Consider the following 21084-nt stretch of genomic DNA (forward strand, 5'->3'; position numbering starts at 1 on the left):
ATCCCAGTGTGTGGCACCTACAAGACATTCAATAAATAATTATTAAATTAAGTGAACTGGTAATTTAAATTTCATTTGTGAATCCAGTTATTCACTTCATAGATACAGCTTTAATCTGTTACATTCTTATCCCTGTTATTTAAACCTAAAACACAAAAGAAACCAAACACATCTGAAAGGGCTTCTAAGCAGAAACAGTTGAAAGCATAAATAGAGTTCTCTATTTAGTCAAAAATCAATGTTTGTCTTTTATCTTTTGCACAGTAGAGGCAGTTCTTTAAGGATATGATAACTTTATCACACTGCATGGTTTGGGGAATCTTTAAATACGTTTTTAATATCAATATATGTGCACTTCCAAGCAAGATTATACACAGAAAAGTCTGAAACATCCTCAAAGCCTTTCATATTTGAATAGAGGGAGCCTAATGATTTTACTAGGCAACTTTGTTATACAGAGTTTTCTCAGTAGAGTGAATGCTAAATCAGTTATCCAGCAAGTTCATATTAAAGGAAAGATGTTCAAAGAATTATTCCACAAGGCTTCTCATGCCTAGATCTTCAAAGTATACCTGCATGGTTTAGTGATACTAAACTATAAATAATTTTGAAGGAGACAGAGAAGTTTGATGGTTTAATAAGAAAGGGTCAGTTTTTTCTGGACACTGAGGTTGCCGAATGCAGAGATACTGTTTATAAAGATAAGTCTTTTCTTCCTTTGCAGCTGATTTTGTGAATTTCTTGGACGTAACTGCTCTGAATTTCTTACTTCTTTCCTGAGTTTACCCATAAACCAAAAACTGCATAATATTTGAGTGCAGGGACAGAGAAAAATGTGTCCATGATGAATGTCTTTAACTGCTCCTTCTTGCTCATGAGCCATATCCAGCCAAGCAGCAAGTCCTGACAGTTCTGCCACATGAGTAAGGCTTGACTCCTACTTGTCCTCCCCCTGTCCATCCTGGGAATATCCTAGCTCAGCACCAATAGCTTCTAAAGCATTTCCCCACCACAGTACCCCACTCACTGTTGGCATGGTTGTTTCTGAAATGCAAATCTGAGTACTCCTTCATTTAAAACATTAAATTTGTTCATGATAACAGCCACAAATGAATATAACATTTTTACTATATACCAAGTACTGGTCAAAGTATTTTATATATATGAACTCATGGTCATGCCCTGGAACAGTAAATCTAGAAACTATTGATAGTGACAGGAGGCAGGGAAATTCTGGGCAGCCAAAAAGCCTGATACCACAGCCTAAAGTGAAAACTTACATCCCTGTTTGCCCATTTGAATGTTGCCTTTTCCAAAACCACCCATGGCCCACCCCATCCCCCATCATGTGCCCATAAAAAAACCCCAGATTCAGCCAGCAGAGAGGAGGAGAAACAGTTGGACATTGGAGACTACGGTTTGTTTTGACATTGAAGAGAAGTGACTTGACTTTAGAGGAGAGGAGTCCAGCTGGGAATTACGTGGTTCAGGGAAAGATTACCTTCCTGCTCTGTCCTCTTTTTAGCTCCCCATCCCAATGAAAGCCCCCACATTGACCATCTTCAATTCATTCATGCTACCTTATTCCTCCTGGACACTGGCCAAAAACTCAGGTGCCACAGTGCAGGTGCAAAAGGCTGTCACACTGACCCTCCCCTGAGCTGTTAACACTTACGACATCCACAGATGGCAAAACTAAAGAAGAAAAAGTGTTACTGTATGTACAGCTGTGGGCTGAGTAAGCAAGGCCCGCAAAGCAGTCAGGGAAGTATCCGGCTTCACTATCAGTCATCACGTTAGTATAAGCATGAAGCTGACATTAACTGAGTGTTTATTTTGATCAGGCACTGTCCTCAACACTTTACAATATTAACTCATGTGTCCCTAAAAATAACCAGATAAGTCTGTACTATTGGTATGGTTTTCTTCAAAATTATAAATTTGTTAAATCATTAAGTAGTGGTGAAATAACTTGCCCGCCGTCATGTGTCTAAGTGGAGAGGTGGCATTCAAACCTAGGCAGTTTAGCTCCATCAGAGTCTGTGTTCTGAAGCACTGCTCATACTGATTTTCCAAATAAGCCCCCTAATTTGGTAGCCTGGTGCACAGTGCTCATTTGGTTCTGTTTTCCAAGTTCGTTTTCACTAGGGTTGCATTTGCCTATCTTGCATTTTATTGTCACATGGAACTAAGCAAATGCTGTATTAAATGGGTTCTTCATCTAGACCAGCTTGATTAATTCAAGCACTCTTTATTCCTTCTGTAAAACATTTGTCTAAGGTCTGTGACCTAGAATGCTCACAGCTAAAAGATTACTTCGTAGTAATACTATGTAATTTTGTTTCCACCAGCTGCAATGTTTGCATTAAAAAATCAGCGGTAATTATTCCCAAACATGCCAGTTGTACCTGTTATGGTACTGATCTAATTTAATTAAATATATGAAACATGAATAAGAAAAAAACAGTCAAACGTTTTGAAAGACTAACTTTAATGAGTTTTCTTTTTTAGGTGGCTTTCAAATGTGGTGAGATAACTGTGAAAAACTGGGGAAAATTTTTTTAAAATCTAGAATGCTTTTGTACTCAGATTTTGTCACAAATATCTTTTTCATTCCAATGTAAAAATCTGAAACTCGAAGTTGTAAATAGTGTAGTATGGGTGTGGTGTATGACAGAAAGACTTTTTAGAACTTCAATGTATGGATTTATACACAAAGAGAATGATTCTTATCTCAAAAGATTGGTAAATAAATTAGGTATTATGTGTTTTATAATTCAGTGTTATGAGTAAGAAGTAAGAGGTTAATAAATTCTATGCCTTTGCTAACTTTAAAAATGTTAACCTGACAACTATCAGTTTGGATTGTATTAGATGAGAGGGTTTCTGATTTTTGAAGTATGCACCATACGTACCATCAAACCTACAGTCCAGTCAAACCACAGAATTCAGAGTTCTTCTAACATTAACCCACGATGTACTTTATGATCTCTCATCTTTTGCCATTGAACATGCTTTCCTTCTGCCCAAAATGCCTTTCTCTGAACTTCTTTACCTGCTAAGTTCTATTTATCCTTTAATTTTGGATATTACCTGCTCTAAAATCTTTGCAGACCTCCCAAAATTGGTTAGATCCTCTTATATGTATATTAGAAACTACTCAGGAAAAAAGAATTTGTAACCAAAAATTGAAGGGAGAGAATGTTTTCATCCTTTTTATTTTTTTAATTTAATGGTGATAAGACAGATTTCAAAAACCTAATTTTAAGGACAGTAAAAAGTTAAACTTTCCTAATCCTAGCATGTTTTTCTTAATAGATCTCTGGGGCAATGACAGACTTGACAATGATTTAAAGACTAATGATAATATTGTGGTGCTGAGGATGGAACTCATATGACAAGGGAATCATGCAAAATTTTGATGTAGAAATGATTTGACCCAAATACTTGTTATTTTTTTACATATTATGGTCAGGTTGATCATTTGTAGGAGAGAAGTCCTGTCAGTAATAGATATACAACTGCAAGGTAGGTCCCTAAATGTGAACACATATCTAAGCGAGACAGCAGATGGCAAGTAGGGTTTAAGTTATTGTAGAGGCTGCCATGGTAAGCATATTTAATCAAAGTGGTATTTTGTAACCATGAAAAGAATATAATTATAAGCATTTATTATCTCTGTGGGATGATTTTTGATAAGGGTGAAACAGGATTGCTTTTGTTCAAATGAGATAGCTATCCAATCAGAAGATATAGAGATTATGTTAATTATGTGGTTCTGGTGCTTAAGAAGTAACACAGACTTCTCTTGGACTCACTTTCACTGGCAAATTGTAGTTTAACCTAAGACGCACTAGAGCTCTAAAGCTGAAGTACTTACATACTTTGCTTTCCTGGTGATCCTTCTATGGCAAACCCCTAAAACAAGGGGGTGAGTTGAATGTAATTAGGGCTCAGTAAGAACAAAGCTATAGTCATCTGTTTTGATTAAGGTGCTGGAATAAAGACAAGCATATAGATAGTGAATAGAACAAAATAGAACACATATCCTGGGAATAAATCCGTTCATATAACTGATCTTTGAAAAGGATGCCAAGAATATACAATGGGGAAAGGTATTCTCTTCAACAAATGGTGTTGGGAGAACTGGATATCCACTTGCAAAAGAACGAATTGGGCCCTTATCTTGTACCATACACAAAAGTCAACTCACAGTGGATTAAAGACTTCAATATAAACCCCAAAAGAGTAAAGTTCCTAGAAGAAAACATAGGGGAAAAGCTTCATGACATCGGCCTTGGCAGTGATTTCATGGATATGACACTAAAAGCACAGTCAACAAAACAAAAATCAGCAAGTGGCACTATACCAACTAAAAACCTTGTACAGAGCAAAGGAAACGATAGAATGAAAGGAAAACCTGTGCGATGGGGGAAAATATTTACAAACTGTGTATCTAGGCTTAATCCATATACTAACTGGAAATGTGGAGTTAGTCTGCAAATTATATAAGGAACTCCTACAATGCTATAGTAAACAAAACAAAAACAAAGAAAAAATTAATAACTTGATCAGAAAATGGGCTAAGGACTTGAGTAGATGTTTCTCCAAAGTAGATATACACATGGCAAACCACTACATTAAAAAATGCTCAATGTCACAAGTCAGAGAAATGCAAATCAAAAAAACACTGAGATATTACCTTACACTTGTGAGGATGACTATTAAAATAACAAAGGTGATGAATATTGGTGAAGACATGGAGAAATTGGAAGCCTTGAATGTTGTCGGTGGAAATAAAAAATACTACAGCCAGAAAACGGTATGGAGTTTCCTACAAAAAAAGTAAAAATAGAGCTACCATATGATCCATCATTAACATCTTAAAAAGATATGTGCACTCTTACGCTCATTTTTGCACTTTTCACATACACAAAATATGGAAACAACCTAGGTGTCAATCAGCAGGTGAATGGATAAAGAAAATGTGGTATAGACGTACAATGGAATGCTATTCTTAAAAAGAGGAAATTCTGCAATATGCAGAACACAGATGAACCTGAGGACATTATGCTAAGTGAAATAAGCTAGTTACAAAAAGACGAACATTACATGATTTCACTTATAGGAAGTATCTAAAATAGTCAAATCAATAGAATCAAAGGGTAGAATGGCGGTTGCTAGGAGTTTACAGAGGGAAAAATGAAGTGTTACTAATCTACAGTCATAAATTTTCAAATAAGCAAGGTGAATAAGATCTAGAGATTCAGAAATCTGCCATATAACATTGTACCTGTACTCAGCAATAATGTATCCTACACTTCAAAATCTGTTGCGAGACTGTATCTTATGATCAGTGCTTTTACCACAGTGAAATTTACCCAAAAGAAATATGTGGCCACATACCACATATACAGAAATATTATCCCGATAATCAGTGTTAGCCTGGTGTGTAGCAAGCAAGTTCTCCACTCTGGGAGAGCCTAATTGTATTGAATTTATAGAAGAATGGTTTTCACTGATAACTTGATGTTCAGCTGAGTCCATTTGGCCTTCAGGCTGTTAGTCTTAGGAGGATAATTAAGTATAATCTTGTCACTTTTGTGATTAACACCCTTCAAATGTTTCCACTGCCTACAAAATAGAGTCTGTACTTTTTAGATTGATATTAAAGTCTCTCTACAGTCCATCCCAACCTACAACCTACATTTGGTAGCTTCCATTAAACCACATTTCAAACAAACCAGAGAACTCTGGGTTTTTCTAATATGCACCCTTGATACCCTTTATATATATGTGTGTGTGTGTATATATATATATATATATATATATATATATATAGAGAGAGAGAGAGAGAGAGAGAGAGAGATCTTTGTACCATTCATGACACCATGACAATATTTATATTTTATTTTTTAAATTTTCCAGATCAGGATCAGCCCAATCAGAATTAATCATTTTTTTTAAAGGAGTGTGGAACATTAGTTGAGTGTACAGGCTTTTAGCTATCTGGGTTTAAATAATTTACTATTTTTTTTCTTTCACAAAACCTAAGTTACTGTCATTTATTACACGACTTTTTCTATAATAAATAATTAATAGATAGTAGGCTGTTAATATCATTATTATATTTTAAATCTACCATTTATCACATTTTGCTTTGTGATGTTTTTCTATACTTATCTTTTATAAGATTTTTGAGGTCAGAAGCTTTGTTATACTTAAAATTTTAATCCCCATAACCCTCCAAAATCATGTACATTTTAGATATTTTTAATAAATGTAGACAGACTTAAGTTGATAGGATTGTATCTCACTAATCATGTTAAAAATTACGATAACCTGTGGCAAATCCAAATGCTATATCTTTCAATAATATTTATCTTTCATATCATCTTATAGCTTTCATGCAAATCAGTCTATAAAGTCTGTAAAATGAATCCATTCAGATAGCACTTCTGCCAAATATCTAATTCTGCCAAATATCTATACTTTGTATCTACTTTAGATATATCTAAAGTATCTTTGAGATATTTTAGTTTGTAATCAGAATTGAAGCCATCAATTTTTTTTTTAATCTGATATGTTACTGATAGAATTTCCTACTAAATTTATAAGACAAAATAGTCTTCACTTAAGATAGCAACAAGTAACCTTCTTAAGTAATATTGCTTATATGCAATATCTGTATCCAGATTGAATTCCACTTTTCCTAAATGTAATTGTAAATGAACTTCCATCAGTATGGGTAAAATGTGCATCCTAAAATGAACAGAAGCACCTCCTAACTATTGTTTGGCTCAAAATGTCCATAATGTTAAGGCTGGGAATCTCAGATACAGGGCTTGTAAGCCAAATTAAGAAGTTTGTGTTTTATTTTAACTGTGATGGGAATCCATTGGAAAATGTTCACTAGGGCAGGATAACATGGTTGGATCTGTTGGGTGGAGAATGGCTAAAGATGGAGGAGAGGAGAGACATGAAAACTGGTGAGGAGGTGACTGCAAGTGTCCAGGAAGGAGATGCTGATGGCTTAGACCAGCATGGATACTAAGGGGGAAAGGAGAGAGATTGTTGTTCTCCAGGTATAAGTAAATTGAATCCCGGACTTTCCCCCCACTTTTTGGCTGTGGTTTTCTATCTGGCTTTAAAGTTTCATGAAGTGATTGATATCATTGAAGAATTTACATTTGGAGGACAACAATTGGCCTACATGGAAGGGTGTCAAGGGGAAGTATTTATGGAGGGTTGACTCTTCAGTTTTGATCTTCACAACAATATGAGAAATTACATCTTTTAAAGATTCACTTTATCCTCTTGAATCCAATTTCTTATGGGTCAGAAACATACCATACCAACTCAGTGAGACGGAAGTCAATTTTATGCTGTTTATTATTATTTGGGATTACATTTAAAGTTTAAACACCTTATTAAAAATGATTTCCTGCTCTTCCTATCTGAATTGAACATTCCTGATTTTTCTCTCTCATAATGAAGAATTTAGGCTTATAATCAAGAGCACATTTCTTGGAAGTTGAGAACTTTGGCTCCAATTATTGTGGCTTAGGTCATTGATAGCAAATATTCAAAGATATAAAAAATTCAAAGTTTTACAAGGCACAAAATAGAACATTTTAAGTGAGCGTTATGTTTAATAGCAAACATACAGGTGCTCTGATCCATAACTTCATTCATGCTTTGTAGCCCAGATAATTCACAGGTTAGCTCCCTGCCAGCCACGGTGTACTAGTAAAGAAAAATGTCCTATATAAAGAAAGAAAAATATCTCTCACTTCTAAACAATTCACTGCCCTACATTCATTTAAATGCTGGTAGTCTGGGCATTATAATAGGGGTTTGTAATACAGGTTCATGTAGGCTAAAGCAATTTGAGCTTAAATTAGCAAGATTCCTTCTCTGATAGTCCATAAAACTTATTTTATTCATATTTACATTTAATGAAGAATAAGCTATAGCTGTCAAATATGGAATGTAGTATGGTAATTCTTTTAAGAGGTCATTGTATTCTCTTTCTGTAGTACTATTGTTTGTATCAAACTGTTGAAATAATTCATATTAAGGAATATTCAGTTAGAAAAATGAATGATGATGGCAAACTAATCTGTACTGACGTTGATTAAGTAGCTCTATTATTTTGCAACATTGGTCATGTAAAAAGAAGGATTCAAATTCAAATTTAGCCACATTCCAATGGGTTCTTTTAATGCATTTACATATAGAAATGTTATTAGTAGATAATTAAAACATACAAAGAGGGGTTAAAAAGTCAAATGCAAAGTTCATTCAAAAGATACTGTATCATTCTACACTTTGAAGATCAAATAGTTTCATAATCATTGCAGGCAATAAATAATGAGTTGAGTTAACAGAGAAATTATTAAGAAATTATTAAAAAATAAAATTACAAGTTCTATAAAGATCAAAGGAAAAGAAAGCAAATCAGTCATTTCATATGTCTTGATTAAAGAGTTGTCTTTCTGGCCCAGAAGGCCTAAAAAGTTAAAAACATTATTAACTCTGAAATAGGAGCACAAATGCAGGTTTCCTGAGCTTCCCATCCAGAAGAGTATTACAAACTTTATTGTAATGACTATGTAGAATGGTTACTAAGTTTTTTTATTTAAAAACAAAACACAAAAAAACAAACAAAAATCTCAGGAAAAAGAGCTAATTTTCTAGCTAGAGAGTACCTTCTGATTCTTTATAAATTACATGACAGGAAAAGCTAGTATAGACTCCGCCCATCAGTATGTGCCCCAACTCTTAAATCTTTCTCTCATTAACTTTACTCACAGATGGGGAGCAGTCTCTAGGGAGTAGAGAATGTGTTTTATTTGTTCTTGCTTTTGGGTTTTTGTTTTTGTTTTTTCTTTTGCCTCCCCTAATTATGGCATAAATAGCAAACTGTTTAGACTTCTAAATATGAAGACCTTTTAGTACATTACTTAAACAAAACTGATTATTTTAACAGGCATCGTGTTAGAACCAGCATCTGAGAAATCCTTTGCTTAATGTAGCGAGCAGCCAGTTGAGGGCCCTTAGCAATGGCAAAATGAAGGATTTTTCCATGAACTTGATTCGTCCTCTGTTCTTTCCCTCTAATGTGTATTTACTGATGCATTCAGTCTAAAAGGGAAGAACCAAATGGGAAGATTCCTGGACATACTGCCCTTAATTAATACTCCTAGCTTTTATAAATTAGCATTTGTTTTCTTCTTTATTAATTTTTCTGTATTTCACCACCATGGTACAATTATTGATCTTTAAATCTTTATATTTTGCATTTATATAGGTATATATAAATATTTTATGTCTATTGTAATTACTTTTTATATGAATCCACATACAATTTGCACAAAGTCATAAATATGGTAATATCATAATGCTTTATTTGGAAGTGTCATGTGATTGTTTCTCCTTTTTTTCTATGCTCTTCCCTTTTTCTACTTTTTGTTATTCTTATTGTTCTCTCATCTGCCACCCATGCCAACAACCTCTTTTATATCTTCAATATAATTTTCTTTACGCTAGTGTAATGCTTCCTATATGCACATTCACATTTGCATATAGTGGCTTTTAAACCTTTTCTTTTTATAAAGGATAAATCATATCATATGTGCTTTTCTATTCAATAATTTTTGAAAAATCTCTGAAGTTAATTGATAGCTCTAATTCATTCTTATGAGTTATATTGGATTCCATGTTATGGACGTACCATCATTTATTAAACCATCCTGTTTTAAGTATTATCTTTGCATCCAGATTTTTGGCCACTATGAACAGTGTTACGAAAAACATTATCGTATCTGTATCCTTAAATAGTTATTTTATGGCATTTTCCTAGGAATGGAATTGCTAGATCATAAGGCAAATGAATTTTTTAAATGTTATGGATGTTGGCAGATTGCTTCCAAAAAAGATTATAACTCTTGCTATTTCTACCAGTAACGTGAGAGTACACATTTCCTATACCTACACCAGCAACATACTTCAGCTGTTGGCTATAAAGTCATGTTTACTCTAATTTGTATTTCCTGACTGCTAGTGAATTTGAGCAGTTTTTCATGTTTCATCCGTCACATGCCTATTTGTATCTTTTATCCATTTTCAATTGGGTTGTCTTTTTAAAAAAATAACTTCATTATATATGCAACATCTTTGCAACATTTTTCCCCCATAGATACTGTTAATCTGTTGACTTCTGTATTTATGGTACTTTTTGGCTTTCAAAAGTTTTAAATTTCAGAATACTCAGGTATTTTTGTATGTTATTTTACAGCATACATTTTGCTTTTTAATCTTACTTAAAAAGATATTTCCAAATTCTACTTTATATATGTAGCTTCCAGATTCTTTAACTATTTAAAATAGGCAGGAGGATCACCTAAGGCCTGGAGCTGGAGGCCAGCCTGGATAACATAGTGAGACCCTATCAGTATAAAAAATAAAAGTGAGGCATGGTGGCACATGCCTGCAGTCCTAGCAACTTGGGAGGCTGAGGTGGGCAGATTATGTGAGCCCAGGAGTTTGAGACTATGGCTGCAGTGAGCTATGGTCATGCTACTGCACTCTAGCCTGGGCAACAAAGCGAGACCTTGTCTCTAAAAAAAGCACAATGCTCTGAAATGTATTTTTCCCCATATAACTAGCATACTAGCATATGGAAAAGACCTACAAACTAAATGATGATGATACAAACACCCAGGCAATTATTTTGAGAGAAGATTTTCTAAACAAATGGAACAATATCATTTATATTAAATATTGATTTTTTGGAACAATAAAATTATACATTACAAATTTACTATTTAAATTGGTTTGCCAGAAGTCATGCATAGAATATTGATATGATTCACTAATTTGTCCAATTTAACAATAGGTAAACTGATTATGGTATTTACACCTTTAATATTTTATGCAATCTATCATCATTTTCGCAAAAACTAATTTTAAATATCTTTTTTTGCAGCGTGGAGTTATCTTTTCTATATTCAGTCAACTTATATAATAACTTTTAATGTCAAAAACTGCAATTATTTTTATGCACAAATCTCATCTAGTCAGGGGTTGAGGTGGGAGGATAGCTTGAGGCTAGGCATTCATGGGTAACCTGGGCAACACAGCAAGACCCCATCTCTAAAAAATTTTTTTTTAATTAGTGGAACATGGTGGCACACACCTGTAGTACCAGGAAAACATGATCGTGTTTGTAGAAAATGCTGATAACTCTACCCAAAAAAAAGAAAAAAGAAAAAAACTGTAATAAGAGACATTAGCAAGGTTGCAGGAAGCAAGACCAATCATCGTATTCCTATGTAGTACAATGAAAAACTAGGAGTTAAAATTTTTATTTTTTAAAATAACATTAAAACAGTAAATATTTAAATATTAATTTAAGAAAATATGTGCAAGATTATTATGCTATCAATCTCACAACAGAACAGAAACATTTTCAAAGACCTTTAAAATTGGAAAGATATGCTATGTTCATTAATCAGAACACTCAATGTTGTTAAGATGTCATTTTTACCTAAATTGCTCTATAGATTTAGTGCAATGCCAGTCAAACTCCCAGCAGGCTCTTTTGCATATAAATGGACCGGGGATTCTAAAATCTGTTTGGAAATACAGAGGACTTAGAATAGCCAAGGGGTTTGGAAAGGAGTACAACAAAATTGGGGACTCATTGTACCTGATTTCAAGACCTTTAAAGCCACAATAATTATGGCAGTATGATATTGATATAAACATCAGTGGAACAAAATAGAGTCCAGAAAAGAGACTTATCCATATTGGGTGATACCATTTGGCTGTGTTGCCACTCAGATCTCATCTTGAATTGTAACTCCCACCATTCCCATTTGTCGTAGGAGGAACCCATGGAAGGTGATTGAATGATGAGGGCAGGTCTTTCCTGCACTGTTCTTGTGATAGTGAATGAGTCTCATGAGATTTTAAAAAATGGTAGTTTTCCTGCAAAACCTCTCTTCTGTTGTATTCTACCACATGAGTCATGCGTTTCACCTTCCTCCATGGTTGTGAGGCCTCCCCTGCCACGTGGAATTGTAAGTTCAATAAATGTCTTTCTTTTGTAAATTGCCTAGTCTTGGGTGTATCCTTATCAGCAAAGTGAAAATGGACTAATAAATAGGGTAAATTAATTTTAGCAGAGTTAACAGGGTAAGTCAAGGGAGAAAGAATAGTTTTTTCCAAAAAATGTTGCTGGAAAAATTGGATAACCACATGTAAAAAAATTGAAATCTGAACCATACCTTATACCATATAAAATTATTATAAGTAGCCTAAAAGTATACAAGAAGAAGAAGAAAAAATAGGAGAAAATCTTTGTTATTTTTGGGTTAAGCAATCGTTTCTTAAGTTATGAAAAACATGTACTTTAAAAGAAAAAGGTTTTAAATAGACTTCATCAGAATTAAAAATGGATGTTCTTTGTAGAAAAAAACTGTTAAGAAAAATTTAAAAGCACACAGATTAGGAGAAAATATTTATAAAATATATCTAATACAAAATTTATATCCAGACTTCATAAAGAATTCTTATAACTCAGTAGTAAAACAGATCACTGAATTTAATTTTTGAAAGTTAAATACATAATTCACCAAAGAAGATATGAAAATAACAGACACATGAAAAGATGCTCAAATCATGAGTCATTAGGGAAATGCAAATTAAAACCATTCTAAGCCCCTAAAATGGCTAAAATGGAAAGAATGATAATACCAAGTGCTGGTGAGATGTGGAACAACTGAAACTCTTAAAAATCGCCAGTCCCACTGCTCTGGAAAAGTTTTGTAACAAAACTCAGGTTCCGTCCCTCTCCCCTTGCAGTGTCTAACAATAGTGAGATCTGGTAGAAGGAGACTCTATTCCAGAGGTAGCTGAGGGTAGGTATTACAGGCTCCTACCTTGAGGGTACCACTTCATTCATCAGGACAAGTACGCAGGGGCTTTTAAGGGGGACTTGGCATGAACTACATGTAGGAGAGGGGGTAAGGAGGTATAGGGTCTGGGTGTCTTACCTATCAGGTGGTCTGGTTGGTGCCAATATGGGCAGAGGCAGGTTGTAAATTGAGGCTACCTCCTGGTGGAAGAGAATTCTGGAGGCACCTGGTTTGCTTCAAGGTAGGATCTCTGGGACTTCTAAGTAAACTCATAGGTAAGCTTGCCATGCCTGGTGGAGAGAAAGCAAAGGCTATATTTGCCTTCCTTAAGAACTAAGTAGGAGGTGGGGGGAAAAGAAAAAGGGGAAAAAATCATTTTTTCCTTTTAAAAATAGGATATTTGGCCACAGTTTGACAGTTTAAATGCTCACTTAAGATGTGACCAACCATTTCATTTATAGAAGAGAAATGAAAGTGTGTCCATACAAATACTTGGAATCAAAGGTTCATAGCTGCTTTAGTGATAATATTCAAAAATTTGGTGTACTATGCTCACTATCTGGGTAACGGGATCATTGACATCTCAGACCTCAGCATCACGTAATATACCATGTGAAAAACCTGCACATGTACCCCCTGAATCTTAAATAATAGTTGTATTTATTTGTGTAAAAAGTCAGAAGAAACAAATTGTTCATGAACTATTGATTGATAAATCCTGGTACATCCATATAATACTATACAGTTTTTTTTGAAAGCAGCAAATCTCTAATACTAGGAACAATGTGGATTGATCTCAAAAGCATGGACTAAAGTGAGGAGCAGGAAATAAAAGAATACATATTATATGTTCCTGTTTACAGTCACGACTTGTTTTATTGTGCTTCCATTAATTGCACTTTGTAGATATTACATTTTTTATTAATGGAAGGTTTGTGGCAACTTTGCATCCAACAAGTTGATTGGCATCATTTTCCTAACAGAATACTGTATGCTCGTGTTGTGTATCAGCTTTTTTTTACAATAAAATATTTTTAAATTAAGATGTGTATTTTTAGATATAATGTTATTGCACACATAATAAACTACAGTATAACGTAAACATAACTTTTGTAAGCACTACGAAACAAAAAAAAAGTTGTTTGACTTTCTTTGTTGTGATATTGCTTCATTGAGGTGGTCTGGAACTGAACCGACAATATCTTCAGGGTATGCCTGTATGTAAAATTCTAGAAAAGGTATAACTGTAGTGATAGAAAGCAGCATAGCAGTGATTGCCTAAAGCCAGGATGAGGGTGGGGCAGACTTGCCCACAGAGGGACATGAAGAAACTTTTTTGGGGAACTCAAGTGTTTCATATTTTGATGTAGACAGGGATTATGTGACTGTTGATTTTTAAATTCAATGAATTGTATACTTAAGATTGCTGAATTCTCTATTATGTATGTTATACCCCAGTAAGGGAACTCTACTGTCAATTAATTTTTTAAGATAATTCATGTTTTTTCCTCTGGCAGCTTTTCAGAATTTGAGGTTGGGAGTAGTGAGACTTCAGTGTTCTACAATTTCATTACAATGTATGATAGTGTGATTGTTTTTACTATTTGTCTTACTTATTTGCACTGATTTCAGAATCCGTAGTTGTGGCAGTCAAAGGAAAAGTTCCCCTTAGCCCTCTGAAAATTCACTGAAAAATAAATGACAAAAGGCAGATTAATAGGAGCAAAGGCATACAAAGTGCAGTGAAGGGTTGGATCACAGAGTGAGTACACCACACCATAGAGTACAGACCATCTTATGCTTATTTTTAGGTGGGGAAGGAGATGGGGAAGTGTGGATGATTTTAAGGTGGTAGTAAATGATTTTTATGGGAATTCAATGGGGTTGAACATACAATGGCCTGAGACAATCTATTGAACCCACCAAGCAGACAATAGTTTGTGACCAAAGTCTGTTCAGGTATGTTGAGACTTCAGACTTTCTTCCTATGATATGAGTTCAGTTAACGAAAATTCAGGGAATGTACCAGAGGTAACTGTTTCCTTTTAAGCCAGTCTGGAGTCTAGGGAGATAAGGGAACTTTAGGGAACAACTTCATCATGCTTTATTTAGGAGAGACAATGAATAAGAAACAAGGTGGAAGGAGGTCAGAGAGACCTTGAGGCTTCTTCAGTTTAGCACATCAAAGTGCCATATTTTGGAATATCAGTTTTTAAGGCCGAGCATATTCATTCATTCATCAACTCTGGAAAATACTCTACCACTGTCTCTTCAAATATTATCTCTTCCTTGTTTCTTTTTATTCTCTTTCTTTGGAACTTTGATTATACTGATGTTACATTTTCTTGTAATGCTCCCTGCATCTTTCTAACGTCTCTTATATTTTTCAATTCTTTAGCTCTCTGTGTTGAATTCTTCTACAGTTCATTACTTCTTTCTTTAACTCAGTAATTTGCTTTTTAACCCGTTTGTTTAGTTATATATTTTAATTTTTAGAATTTTTATTTGGTTCTTTTTCAAGTGTCTATCTTTAAAATATTATATTGTTCGTTACTCATGTTTTTAATTCCCATTATACTTTAAAAATATTTAGATATAGCACGTATATCCATTAATCCAGTATTCGAAGTTTAGGGGAGTCTAATTTTGCTATTCATTGTTTGTCCTGACTCACTAAGGTGGCTATTTCCAAATGAGATTTGTAATTTTGAATTGTGGGTTCCTGATGGCTGGGATTCATCTGTAGAAAACCTGAAACCACATTTGAGAGATTATTCTTTGCCAGATGTCTGGGGCCAATTAAAGCTGATTTTTACTTTGTCAGACCACTCAAGTAGTGTGAATTTGAACCTCGGTCTCATTTGAGAGCAGAAGGTAAATTCTCAAGAGGGAGTTATTTTTCTTGCAAAGGCCAACACTAGATAGGCAAGTGTTCTTTTTATTTTCCTTTCCTGATGGTGAATTTTTTTTCTGGTTCTATCTGTTAACAATGATAAGGAGACCCAGTTCTAACTGCCAATCTTTCTGGGTCCAGAGCCCTTGACTTCTGGTTCCTCAAGGCAATGAAAACCACAGATCTAGTATCCAGGGAGCGGTAAACATCCTGAGAGCAGCCACTACTTTGGACAATGGGAAAAACTAATAGAATAATTTGAAAAATAAAGAAATAAGAATACCTTAACTCAATCATGAATTATTAACATAAATGGCCTACTTAAGAATGTGTGTGTGGGGTGTGGGCGTGTGTGTGTGTGTGTGTTTGTCTATGTGTGTGTGTGTGTGTGTGCGCGTGCACACACGTGTGTGTATGTGTGTTTATGTGTGTGTGTGTGTGTGTGTGTGTGTGTGTGTGTGCATTTGGGATATACTTTTAATGAGAAATTCTTCCTTTCTTGTGGTGACAAGAATTACCTACACAATACTTTTGTATTCAACTGATGACATTCAAAAGATTCAGAGACTTAAAAACATTGGTTTCAAGGTCAAATCAAATTGGAGCCAATGATTCTTTATTCCATTTATAAGACCTAGGTAACTTGTCTTGGTAAAGGCACTACTAAAAATGCCTTTTCTTAGACAGGTAGTTAGAATACCATACAGAGCTCATTTTTGACTGTCAAAGCCAAAATTATTTGCAAGCCATAGATACATACAACCTTGTAGGCTGACACCTCACTTAACTGTTAAATCACCTAAAAGATTATCTTGTCTTTCTTTTATGTGAATTCAGGGGCACAAAGCTATTTAAAATTCTTTCTCTAGAGAAATTCTATTAGGAGTATTATATTTCTTTGGCAGTCCTAAAAGGAACTAGCCCAGTATTTTAACATCATCTTTTTAAAGCGACTTTGGATTATTCTTTAAAAAGTTAGATTGAAACCCAAGAAACAGAATATGCACTAGGATATAGCATGATTTTACCAGGGTTCTTCTGTAGCTCAAAGTGTTCTTTCAAATCTGTCTGGTATCTAGGAAACCACATTGTATTAGCATAGTAATATTCAAACATACAAGAGACTGGTAGGTAAAAACACAAATAGATTGTACTTCACCTACTACTACTCTGCGTATCTGAATATGCAGAACACAAATAAATAGTGTTCTTACATATCAGTTTTAGAGTGTCCCAGAAGGACATAAGAGCACAAGAAAAAAAAGATTGATTGTACCATTAAAAATAGTCTATAATCACAGTACAACTGTGGGGAAAGGAAATTACTGAAGCATAGTTCAGGTAATTTTGAAAAAGTGATGCTAATAGATAGCAGAGGTTGAACATATTCTGACTTAGGAAATGAAAGAAAATAATGGACAAAGGAAGACAATAGCAATAATATCTACCACTTATTGGGTTCTGACTTTACATCAAAACTATAGTCAGTGCATCTCAACTGCAGGAGAATCCACTTATCAAGTGTTTAATAAATGCCACTTTATCCATAGGATAACTTTTTGAGGTATTATTTGCCCAGTTGTGTAACTGAGAAAACTGACACAGAGTTTCATCAACTTGCACAGATCATGTAAGCTTGAAAATATTAAATAAGATTCAAAAGCCAAGATAGGCTGGCTCCAGAGACTACGCTGTGTAACAGTCTTTCCATTCTATTTTCATCTAACTACTAACCTTCCTTTCGGCCCCGTTGAGGCAGGAGTCCCTAACCCCCTGGGCCATGGGCTGGTACTGGTCTGTGGGCTGTTAAGAACTGGGCTGCACAGCAGGAGGTAAGAAGCAAGGGAAGCTTCATCTGTATTAATAGCCACTCCCAATTGCTCTCATTACTGCCTAAGTTCCACCTCCTGCCAAATCAGGGATGTCTTTAAATTCTCACAGGGGCGTGAACACTATTGTGAACTGCGTATGTGAGGGATCTAGGTTGCATGCTCCTTATGAGACCTTTTTTTATTTTTATTTTTTTGAGAGTTTTGTTCTGTCACCGAGGCTGGAGTGCAGTGGCGCGATCCCGGCTCACTGCAACCTCTGCCTCCTGCGTTCAAGAGATTCTCCTGATTCAGCCTTCTGAGTAGCTGGGATACAGGCGCCCCCAATGCACCTGGCTAATTTTTGTATTTTAGTAGATACGGGGCTTAACTATATAGGTCAAGCTGGCTATGAGATTCATACCTGATAATCTGTCATTGTCTCTCATCACCCCTAGACGGAACCATCTAGTTGCAGGAAAACAAGCTTAGGACTCCCACTGATTCTACATTATAGTGATTTGTATAATTAGCTCATTATATATTACCATGCAATAATAATAGAAATAAAGTGCACACTAAATGTAATGTGCTTGAATCATGCCAAAACCATCCCCCACCCAACCTGGTCCATGAAAAGATTGTCTTACATGAAATCAGTCCCTGGTGCAAAAAAGGTTGGGGACTGCTGAGTTAGGGTATGTCTTATTCCATTTTAAAGATGGGCAAATGGAGGTAGAAACTTAAGTAAATTGCCAAAGGTTACTTGTGAGCATCAAGATTAAAACTGGTTCAGTCTGTTTCCAGAACCTATGTACTTTCCACTCTATTATTCTGCTTTTGTGGCAATATTTTTTATTCTTCAGTTATTCATTCATTTGGTCATTTGTTTAACAAATGTTTATTGAGCACTCTGTGCAGTATTCTGGCTCTGGGGATACTCTTATGAACAAAAAAGGCAAAGTTCCAAAGATTACATTCTAGTGGAGGGACATAAAAAATAAACAAATAAACTCATAAATGTATGCCAAGTGTTAATAGGCTCAAAAAAGAAAAATAAAACACTGAAATAGCTAGAAAGTTATAGGATAAAGGCATATTTAAATTTTTCAGATAAGATGGTCAATGCGAGGAAGCATGTAACTGTCACTGGTCTTTTATGAAGCTGTTGCTTTCTATTGCAAGTATCTTGATTGCTTAGCTTATATAACATTAAAACTCAATCTTGGTTTCATATGACTCTTCTGGTTTCTGGAAGAATATGCTTGATTTAAAACCTACTATGTCATTGCAGAAATGGTTGTATACTGGTTTTACTTTGTAACTCTTGAATGCTTATTTGAAGAGACAAAATTGATGACTGTTTTCTTTCTGAGCATTTATCCAAAATACCCAGCTTAATAAGGTGAACAAACGTTTGGGCTGATTTGGAGAGTATGCCTTGCCAACAGTTAAGTAAAAGGATATTCTCTTTGTCATTAACATTTCATGTGGAATATTAGTTCTTAGAGGCAATCTAATAATACAAGTGGTAGTGATATCAGGAACTAATTGACTTACTTTAATTGAAGGACACTTATATTACAAAGTATATAATGGTAAGATGTGTTCAACTTGTTTTTCACTTGTCTTTAAAAAGCTGATAACTTTCTTCCCAATAGTAATTAAAAATAAACAGCAGTCATTAACTTACTGTGGGCTTCTAATAGCCACAATTTTGCTTCATTGCATGAATGATTTACTGATCTAAAGTAAAGTAGTTCAGCACTGAAATTATCTTGAAAATGAAAAACCATCCTAGATAATGAATAGTTTAAGTTTCTGTAGCACCAATTTATGTTTTGTTTTTCTTTTTCATGTATTCTTCTGCACATACACAACTTGCTAGCTAATGAAAATAGTCTCATAGGGACACCAGCTCAAAAAACCGTGTCCCAAGCTCAGTTTCTGAACTCTACAGCCTTGGAGGCGACATTTATTCATTCCTTCATTCAGCCAACATTTACAGAGAAAGTTCTTTAGGCCAGGCATTTCCCTGAACTTTTTAGGGGATAAAAGAAAAAAAAAAAAAAAAAAAAAAAAAAAAAAAAAAAAAAAAAAGTCTCTGCCCTCAGAAGAACTTCTTATTATGGGATTAGGATTATATTTATTTATTTATTATTTATTTATTTATTTATTTATTTGAGACAGAGTTTCACTCTTGTTACCCAGGCTGGAGTGCAATGGCGCAATCTTGGCTCACCATAACCTCCGCCTCCTGGGTTCAGGCAATTATCCTGCCTCAACCTCCTGAGTAGCTGGGATTACAGGCATGCGCCACCATGCCCAGCTAATGTTTTGTATTTTTTTTAGTAGAGACTAGGTTTCACCATGTTGACCAGGATGGTCTCGATCTCTTGACCTCGTGATCCACCCACCTCGGACTCCCAAAGTGCTGGGATTACAGGCTTGAGCCACCGCGCCCGGCAGGATTATATTTTATTGTAAGCCCATCTTTTATTTAGTTGGTTGCATCATAATTTATTGAACCAATTCTGTGTTGTTGAATGTTTAGGTAAATTAATTTTTTTTGCCATAAAAAGCCTTGTTTGAACATCCTGGTAATGAATAAATTTGTCTGTATTTCTGATTTTATTTTTTGAACGGATTTCTGCAAGTAGAATAACTAAGTCAAAAGGCACACACATTTTGGTATCTTAAAAATGCACCAAAAATTGGCCTAAAATGGAAATATAGACAAAAACATTATACCTTTCTACATTGCTACCAAAACTGTGTGAGGTAGCCTTTTCTTAGTCCATTTCCTTGCCAGCATTAAAAATAAAGAATATTTTGCTATATGTGTATCACTGATCTTTAGTCTTCACAGTTGTTAAAAATTTTTCATTTTTAGGACTAATTTAGTGCTGGGCAAAAATTTTCAAATGATATTGATATTTTTTGTCTAACAAGAAGTTATTTGGATTATTTTATTTCATTTTATTTCTTACTTACATTGAAATTCAGAGTTTTAAGAGTTTATGAAAAGTGTTGCCCACTGGTTTGAGAAGTTCGATAGAAAAAAATGCAGATTGTAGTTGTGCATGAATCAGTTGGAAGAGTTGAATATTGACTTAAAAGCAAATGTTAAAACACAAATAGATCTGTATTTTGTTAGGGCTTACTGAATTTCATAAATACCTATTTAGAATATTGTTGAGTTATATTAAATAACAACACATTATATTTGGTGCCAATACATTTTATCTAAGCACAAAATTCTTACCTATAGAAATATAAAAAGACAAAAACTCCTGTGGCTCAATTCAAAGGGCTCTAACCACATCTTCCTTAAAAATGAAATTATGGAGAAGCTTCACGGTTAACCTGTATATAACATCTATATAACACTTTCGCTCTTCCTGAGTTTGTATGCTCAGCTGTTTGATCTCTTTTCTACTCATATCTCAATGGTTACACT

At 34.6% G+C, this 21084-nt stretch overlaps 1 protein-coding gene across 2 annotated transcripts in view; it reads left to right on the forward strand.

Annotated features, from left to right (window-relative positions):
- IMMP2L (inner mitochondrial membrane peptidase subunit 2) overlaps positions 1–21084 on the forward strand; it is an 880842-nt gene that overhangs the window by 645075 nt on the left and 214683 nt on the right. The gene's annotated exons all lie outside the window — the stretch shown is intronic.

Source organism: Cebus imitator, unplaced genomic scaffold (assembly GCF_001604975.1).
Source record: "Cebus imitator isolate Cc_AM_T3 unplaced genomic scaffold, Cebus_imitator-1.0 Scaffold554, whole genome shotgun sequence".
NCBI lineage: Eukaryota > Metazoa > Chordata > Mammalia > Primates > Cebidae > Cebus > Cebus imitator.